Source organism: Talpa europaea (genome assembly GCF_964194135.1).
Source record: "Talpa europaea genome assembly, chromosome: 7".
Classification (NCBI taxonomy): Eukaryota; Metazoa; Chordata; class Mammalia; order Eulipotyphla; family Talpidae; genus Talpa; species Talpa europaea.
The window spans coordinates 104,682,661-104,692,159 of record NC_140074.1 but is presented as its reverse complement, the minus strand read 5'-3'; the positions used below and the strand labels follow the sequence as shown (position 1 = coordinate 104,692,159).

The window sequence follows — 9,499 nt, the reverse complement described above, 5'->3', positions numbered from 1 at the left end:
GCCATCCACCACATCAACACAAAACATGAGACTTTAGTGGGAAGGAACTTTAATACAATTAGGAAACAATACAGGAAAGGCAAAGAATCTAATTTCTAAATCAAGCACCCAAAGTTACCCATCCCCTCATGGGTAAAACTCCATCCAAATGGGATTGGCTCAGAGCAAGGCCCCAAAGTCTATCATAAGTCTAAAGCATCTTCCAGTGGGCACCCACAGAAAAGGGTCAGAAATAACCAGACAAGCCCGGAAGGAAAAGAGCAAAATCAAAATCAAGATAAAAGCTGCCATTGACACCTCCCCACGGGTCTCACCCACATCTGTGTCACCCAGTCCACGACCAAAAGACAAGCACAGTTTCTTCACGTGTCTCTAGGCTCCATGTGCCTCCTCCAGGTCTCTTTCTGGCTCTCCATCCTGCTTCCTTCCTTCCTCAGTCTCCTTTGCATCCTCTTCTCTCCCTGCTCATCTCCACCCTCCCTTGGGTGGGGCGAGGAACTTGGAACCTCCCCCTTCCTGGGGACCACCCTGTTACAATCCCTCCTTTTAATTTTTATTCCACCATGTCTATGGTGGCACAGATCTCAGGGTGTAGTATTGTAACAGGGTGGTCCCCAGGAAAGGGGGAGGTTCCCTGCCCCACCCAAGGGAGGGTGATGCTGAGCAGGAAGAGGAGAAGCTGCAGAAGAGACTGAGGAAGGAAGCAGGATGGAGCCAGGAGACCTGGAGGAGGTACATGGAGCCTAGAGACACGTGAAGAAACTGTGCTTGTCTTTTGGTCGTGGACTGGGTGACACAGATGTGGGTGAGACCCGTGGGGAGGTGACCATGGCAGCTTTTATCTTGATGTTGATTTTGCTCTTTTCCGTCCGGGCTTGTCTGGTAGTTTCTGACCCTTTTCTGTGGGTCCCTACTGGAAGATGCTTTAGACTTGTGGCAGGCTTTGGGGCCTTGCTCTGGGCCAATCCCATTTGGATGGACTTTTACCCACGAGGGGACGGGTAACTTTGGGTGCTTCATTTAGAAACTAGACTCTTTGCCTTACCTGTATTGTTTCCTAGTTTTATTAAAGTTCCTTCCCATTAAAGTCTCATGTTTTGTGTTGATGCGGCGGATGGCAGAACCCATTTAGAATAGGCAGGTTTGCGGGGTTTGGGCTGCCCCTCTCCCTGCCCTATAACAGTCTTAGGAGACAGTCTTTTTTCAGGGTTACTATGTGTGTAAGAGAAGCAACAATTAGTCAGCAGCATTGTCCATGAATGTCCAGTATGGCAGTTTTCCATTACTGGAAAATAGTCCATTATCCAAGCCAAAAGAAAAAAAAAATCTGGAGCATTAGCTAAAAAAAAGTGAAAGGGGGGAATTGTTAGGGGGAAAAGGATGTCCTAAAGCTAATTCCATACAGGCTTTGTGGACTCCACCCCCACCCCAGGCCAAAGCCAAAGACACTGGGAACTCAAAATCCCATCACCACCAAAGGGAAGGTGGCTGGGACCTGAAGGTGGGGTTAAGCAGCCAGGTTGGGTATAAAACCAGACACATGGGCTTTGGGGGATTCCCCTTTTTTGGCTCCCCGCCAGCTCACAGCTTTTGTGCGGCCAGCTCTGAGAGTGCCTTTGGGTTTCCAGGTCGGCGGCAGATCGGGTAGGACACATTAAAGACTTTATTTCCCTATTTCTCCTTGAGTTGTACATTTCCTCAATTCCTTTTCCCTTGTAAATAAACCTTTTATTAACCTTTTGTGTATGCCTGTAGTGGAGTATTAATAAGTCCCTTTTTAAGTGCATGGGTGAGGGCCCACAGCCAGGCAACCCGTTTTATATTGGGGCTGCTCTGTAACAGTATGTCCAAAGCGGGTCCTGTGGGACCTGGAAGCTTGCCACAAGTCTAAGGCACCTTCTGGCAGGGAACTACAGAAAAGGGGTTCTGTAGCAGGTCCTGGAAAGTTGAGACAAAGGAGGTACCACATCAGGATAATAGCTGACATCATCAGCCTCTCTCGTGTCTCTCCCCCACTTGTCTCTTCCCAGAGCTCTACACGTGTCTTCTCCGTGCTCTTCCTTCCCAGCAGAACCAGGGTACACATTGGGCTGAAGGAACAGGAGCTCTTCTCTTTAGGGTTCACCTGCCTTCAGCATTATACAGCTTCCTGGCTGCTCAGCTCCACCCCTCATTCCCAGTAGCTAGTCCAAAGGGCTGCATGTCAGTGGAGTGGGGGAACTGGTACCTCTCCGACCTGGCTAAGATACCACAAGGTCCTATTTGAACATGTGAGAGCCCTACTCTAACATTCTCCCAAATAGGTTACCAGGCTAGAATAAAAGTACCAACTCCTGATTAATAATCATCCTATAACATTCTGGAAGGGGAAGGCTGAGGCCCCCACATGCTTGTCCCATCAAGACTTTCCCTCACTTTCCCTCTAGAGCCAGGCCATGATTTCTCTCCTGCCCAAGCTTCTAATAAAAAAATCTTACTTGGTTCACTCAAAATTCTGGTGACTTCTTTCTCCTAGAGGGAGTTTGGACCCACCCATTTAGAAGGGTATGTAACAGTATCCAAGTGTGTTATGGGTACATGTGTGCACGTGTGCTTGTGTGTGTGTGTGTGTTCATGCATGAGTTTGGAAATTCTAGAAGCAAATTTCATCAGCTAATAAGTGTAGTAAACATTTCTACCAAGAATGGAAGACACTGTTTTAGAGTGACCATACAAGAAAATGTTATAATCAAAATTGCACTGGATGACCTCACTTCTTGGGGAAAGGATGAGTCAGAAGTTCGGGTTCATGCTCTCTTCCAGGTCGACAAAGTTCTTTTTTACCTTCCTCCATTTGAACAGATCAGCTTCTTCCTTTGAATAGCTGTGATTAGTGAAGATGTTTGGGGAATTATATTGTTAGAAAATCATACATGGACAATTGTAGAAGTAGGAAAAAGAAAACCTTTTCTTCTACCTTTTTAAGGTTCTTCAGCTGGGACTGCAAGTTACCTGCAAGTTACCTGCCAGGAGAAAACAAGCAAGAGAAGAATAGTCAGCTTTCTGAATGTGTGCATCATACTTAGGGTGGGAGATCTCGGAGGAGTGGATAGAATCTGTGCTTGCACAACAGCCTAACAATGAGCAGTAGATTTGTAAAGAAGTGATATGATCAAGGAAAAATGCCTTAGAGACAGAAAACAGGAGATATCAACTGACCATTGGGCAACATTTAAACTGCAAAGATCTACTTATATTTGGATTTTATTCACCCCAACTCTTCCTCCTCTTCTTTTAGTCCCACAACTCAGAGACAAAGAAGATGAACACTTTTATGATGATCCATTTATGATCTTCTTAATAACATTTTATTTCCTCTACCATACTTTGTTGTAAGAATTTCATATGTAATGCTTAGGATGTACAAAATATATGTTAGCTGACGAGCAAGCTATTAGTTTAGTGTGGAGACATCAAAAGTTATAGATTTTTGACTGTACACGAAGAAGAGTCTGTGCTCCCAAACCCCAGTTTGCTCAAGGGTCAACTATAGAAGGGGGGACCTCGTGTGAGAGTTGTATTAAGTCTAGTGAACCGATTCCGCTCCTTATCTTCTCCAGGTTCCTAAGAGTCTCTGTCGAATTAAACTCTAAACCTGTTTTTAGGCCATTAGTAAAGAGGGACAGCAAGCTTTTGTGGAGGATCTGCTATTTCTCAGTTGTCTCCAGCTCAAAATAATCTTTATGCCAAAGTGACAAGTTCTTATCTCCTTCAACATCTAAATTCACATTAGCTTGTTTCCTGCACAATTCCTGGGATGAAAGTCCCAGACTCACTTCTTACTTCTCACGTTCTTTCTGGGACCTACACACCCTGGATAGGCCGGGGAAGAGCAGCCCTGTGAGGCGGCTGTCCCCAGCCCATAGGGTTATATTGTGCTATTTTAGTTGATCTCACAAATACGTAATTCATATCTGAAACTACTATAGGAGCTGGAGGCACATCCTGACCACTTTGAGAACTCTGAATTTAATTTGCTGTTTCTAAATATAATGGGACCCACAGAAATTATACTCCACAGCTTCTGGGCATGAGATGAAATTTTAGAAACTCCAAAAAAAGCTGATTTATAGCATCTTGAAGTCTGCTTTCAAATGTGCATAACTCACACTGAGGCTCACACACTAGGTAAAAACCTGATCAACACTTCTGAATAAAACATTTGTCCTAAAGCCCTTCAAAGGCAAGTTTGAATGTGTGAGTCCACCTTCTCTGTGTTCCTTATTTATCTTGTAACATCAGTGGGACCCTGTGGCTGGCAGATAGTGACAATGGAAGGACAGGTCTCCCCCAGATGTGTTACTTCGGCATGTGGATTATTTTGAGTGAAGGCAATGGTGGCCCTGCAGGCTCACAAGAAATTATTACACTCCCTGATTCCTTCAGCCTCACATTTCCCAGCCTCCGAAGGCCAGTGATCTCCTGGGGAGTCTACAGTACTTTCAAGGAAACCAGCCTTCTGTGGTGAGGATCAACACCAAAGCTGGACCAAGGGCAAAAGTGTTTCCCATCAATGAGAGCTGGTTTGTTAGCCACATGCATCCTTGAACATATGATATATGGAGTCATCAATTTGGCTTAAACAGCTGTTATTTTCCTCACTGTCAGCACCCTAATTCCAGCAGGAACCAAGGCTTTGTAATTTCTTGCATGGAATATTATCCAGGAAGAGAGGCAGCCTTTTGCAGCCTGCTTTGGACAAGAGCCTCAGCTGCAGTGGAAACAGTTTCCATAGTGAGGAGTGTGGTGAGGAGGGAGAGTGAGACATCAGTTAAGACATATAGAGAGGGCCTCCCCGGTGGCGCAGCGGTTGAGCGCTGGGTTGAGAAGCTGACCGCGGCCTCTGCGGCGCTGGTTCGATCCCCGGCTGCTCCCCGGCCACCGGAGGAGGGTCCCACATGACTCACAGACCTCTCCTGCTGCCCGCTGCTCCCCTCAGCAGTGTACTTCGGTCCTTCTGCCTGCTCTGCTCCCCACTCTGGCTCTGGTGAATTCTCTCACCCTCCCATGCTTCTGACTGTACCCATTGCATGTATAAACAAACAAACAAACAAATAAATAAATAAAAAACATGCCTCTATTTAAAAAAAAAATGAACAATGATGCAAAAAAATAATTAAAAAAAAAGACATATAGAGAGACCTGGGGACTCTCAAACATCAATAGCACTTGCAATTTCTTCTGCATCTCTTGGGAGAAAAGGTCAGGTCTCAGAGATGCAAAGCTATGGTGGTTTTAGGATTATTGGGGAGGAAGCTAATCTTCCTCTACCCTTCTAGAGTCCTATGGCTGTAACATAATGAACCAACACAAGTGAGATTATTGAGAGAAAAGACAGACTTTAATTCCTGCACACAGAGACCCACATACAGAATAGGAGCACCTGTCCCTGGTCATTGCAGTGAGGCTATATGGTCTTTAAAAATGGGGCAAGAAATGTGTAGATTCCATGCAAGAACTAAGACTAAAACCCATATCAGCTAAATAGCAAAGAACATCCCTGGGCACATATTCTGGTCTTAAGAACAATTCCAGGGGCCTCCCTGGTGCAAGGGTTAAGATGCAACCTATGAAGCTGTCCGCAGTCTCTGCAGCACAACTTCGATTCCCACCCAGCCAGGGAGCAACCCACATGGTGCAGCAGACCTCTCCTGACTCGCCCACTGCTCCCCTCAGCAGTGTACTTCAGTCAGTCTGCCTGTTCCCCACTCTGTCTCTGGTGAATCCTCTCACTCCCCCACACCCCTGGCCTGTACTCCAGCTCTTGTATGCATAAATTAAATAAATCTTTTAAAAAAAATAACAATTCCATGAAAAGAAGCCAGGAATCAGAGAGTGATATTGGCAGCACTGGAAATTCGTTTTTTGAATCTTCTCCAATTACTGTGCAAAAGCAGATAGGATTGAATAGTAAAACTAGATACCAAAACCACAAATCACGACATTAACAACAAAACATGACAAGGCATATTGGTAGCTGGGCTCAGCAGATTCAGACCTACCACCATCTTGCTTTCCTTGAAGCTGGCAGTGATGCAGGGTTGGAGCAATCTTGAACCATGAAGCTGATAAGTGCCGGGTCCCTCTTGAGATTTTATTCCTGCAAAATTGGTCCCAAAGTCAAAGCCTGGCTGTCCTTGGGGATATGCATCCACACCCTCAGGACCTTGACTTTACCAAACTACCAAATGGTTTAATGATTGTGTTTCTGGAAAATTATTCTCCCATGTCAAGAATTAATTTGTTCATTAAAGCAGGCAGTAGACATGAGGCCTCCAAGTCTAGGAACCTCTCACTTGCTTCATTTCACATCCAGTTTAACTACAAAAGGAGCTTCATCTTCCAAGAGAACCCATGGAATTGAAGCAGTTGGTGGCTAATTAAGTGTGACTGCAACATGGGAGAACACGGCTTACATTGTGAAATGCCTGTGGGATGATGTTGATATTCTAATGGAGTTCTTGTTCAATGCCACCAGAGCCCCAGAATTTCATAGCTGGGAAGTAGTCACCTTTCAGTCTTAACTAAGGAATGACAGAGCTGTGACTTTTCAGAACCCACAGGCTCACGTCACAGAAAATTTGCATGCTGCAACTTGGATAATGCCTTATATTATCCTGATTATAAGATTGGAAAAGTGACACTACATGAGTTATATTTCTATGTTCAGAGCCATTTAAAAGTTCAAGAATGGCTTTGTTTGGACTTGATATGAGTAATCCTGTTCTCAAGCAAGTTGCTGGACAGTTTCTCTACAGAATGGCTTTTTTTATCTGATGCAAAGATCAGATAACACAGAGGTGAAATCTGAAAACAAAATGGAGGTAATCTCATGCATGCTGCTTTTGTAGCAGAAAATTCTGTCAAGAAGTGCAGAAGTAAATGCATATAGTGTTCTCCATCACATCCTTGGTGCTAGAGCACATGTCAAGAGAGGCAGCAAGGCCACTAGCTAGCTCTCTATACCAGGCTATTGCCAAGGGGAATTAAGCAGCCATTTGATGTTTTTGCTTTTAATGCCAGTTACTAGGATTCTGGACTCTGGATTTACACTATCTCACAGGCTGCAGCTGCTGGAAATGTAATCAAGGCTGTCTATAATCAAGTGGAAACAATTGCTCAAGGAAACCTTTCCAATACAGATGTCCTAGCTGCCAAGAACAAACTGAAAGCTGAGCACTTAACATCAGTGGAGTCTTCTGGAGGTTTCCTGGGTGAAATTGTGTCTCAGGCGCTAGTCGCTGGTTCCTGTGGACCACCATCCACAGTAGTTTGGCAGACTCTCAGTAGCTTGTGCAGATGTCATGAAGGCTGCAATGAAGTTTTCTTCCAGCCAGAAGTGAGTGGCAGCAAGAGGAAATTTGGGGCATTCACACTTTCTTGATGAGTTGTAATATTGAATCCCATATTGCAGGAAAGAGCTGAACATTTTCTCAACCCAGAGCAGCAAAAACAAGAAGTCCGAGGTCTCTAAATACAACATTATCTTTTCTTTTTCAGTGAAGAAAGCTTTTAAAGCATAAACACAAGTAATTATTCCTAGTTGACCTAAAGTCAATAAAACATTCTGTTTTGAAAAAGAATGGTAGCATCCAGCCTTGCTTGGATCATAAGCACATTTCACTCTAAAGCAAGCACATTACCAGTGATTTCCTAGCAAATGGGCAACCTCAGGTTAACTTTGGACATCTGGTGTGATAGAACACAGCTCCTATTATGTGATTTCTCATCTTGCAACACCATTGATTTAAAAATTCCATAGGAGGTATAGAAAATTTAAAAACACCTGAATGTGCACGGTGATGTGAGTATATTGAAAGCCCCTGCAAGGGGCTTTGGTTAAAATGGCAAACTCTATGTCATGTATTTCTTACCACAATTCAAAACAAAGAGAATTGAAATCACTTAAAATAAGAGATGCCTTAGTGATTGGAGAATGAATCTCAAATATAGTGTTTTATTTTGTTTGCAATTTGCTGGGTAGAGTGCTAACCATGGACACAAGGAAACAGGATTCTCACTGAAAAGGAAGATTCGTGATGCCAGACTGTGCCCAGTACAAACTGAGATGTGAACAAAACCTGAATTTCTTGTAGTTACTTGATATAAACTTCGATCTTTTTAAAAAGATTTTTAAATTTTATTTATAAATGCAAGAACTGGGGTACAGGCCAGAGGTGTGTGTGTGGGGGGGGGGTGGTGAAAGGATTCACCAGAGTGAGGAAAAGAACAGGTGGATCAATTGAAATATACTGCTGAGGGGAGTAGCAGGCAAGTCAGGAGAGGTCTGTTGTGCTGTGTGGGTAGCTCCCTGGCCAGGGATCGAATTTGTGCTGCATTGGCCGTGGACAGCTTCATAAGTTGTGTTTTAACCCCTTGTGTCACCAGGAAGGCCCACAAACTTTGATCTTTTAATGTCATTTTTTCCACTGTTAATTTTTTTGAAATTCAAGGGGCCTGATGTGTTTACAGGGATGCTTAATTTGGGGAAGGACAGTGGGATGTACTAAGCCAGGCATAAGTGCTCAGCAGGTGAAGTACCAAACCTGGTTTCTGCTGGTAAGAGATGCAGGAAGCAAGAAATGGTAAAAATTACTCCTCTTCCATCTTCATTTCACAACAATCTTCAATAGACAGAGTTTTCAGAAAATTTTCTGTGAGCACCAGAAACCCATGTTAGAAAATTTCAAATAAATAATATCCAGAGTATCCATCCATATTACAAATTGGTGACTTACTGCCTTAATAATTGTGATTATTGGGCCTCCCTGGTGGCACAGGCAGTTGAGCGCAGCTCTGTGAAGCTGTCTGCAGCCTCTGCAGTGCGGATTCGATCCTGGCTGTCCGTGGAGATACCCATATGGCGTGGCAGACCTCTCCTGTCTCTCCCTCTGCGCCCCTCAGCAGTGTATATTTCAGTCCGTCTGCCTGCTCTGTTCCCCGCTCTGTCTGTGGTGAATCCTCTCACCCTCCCAGGCATCTGGCCTGTACCCCGGTTCTTGCATAAAAATAAAATAAATCTTTAAAAAAAATTGTGATTATTATAGTAAGTATTCCATTGTTTTTAGTATTTGAGATACGCAAGTTTTGTTAATATGAATCTTCTGACCTGTAGTCCTAGTGGGTCAGAATTTGAGCTCTAGAAGTGTCATTTGAAACATTTTTACCATTTTTTAAAATTGTGCATTTAACAATATTGGTTCTACATGGAAAGTATTTTTCAAGCAAAATACTATATTTTTAACCTCTGAGTTGATGACTCCAGAGGGTACATTTATATTTAGCACAAATGATATTAACTTGTGACATTTTTGCTTATTATTTTTAAGCAATTTAATGCAGAAATGCCTTGAGGTATCCCTGTATCATGAAACCCTATAGAAATTCATAATAGGGAGGAAAAATAGAAATAATGGCATCAGACAGAGATGACTGTCCTCACTATGTGCATAAATGCAAA

At 43.6% G+C, this 9,499-nt stretch overlaps 1 pseudogene across 1 annotated transcript; it reads left to right on the top strand.

Annotated features, from left to right (window-relative positions):
* Positions 1-6,098: 6,098 nt before the first annotated feature.
* LOC311172646 (cytochrome b-c1 complex subunit 2, mitochondrial-like) lies at positions 6,099-7,433 on the top strand (annotated as a pseudogene). Its single transcript has one exon. The product of its transcript is annotated as a cytochrome b-c1 complex subunit 2, mitochondrial-like (transcript).
* The last annotated feature ends 2,066 nt before the right edge of the window (positions 7,434-9,499 follow it).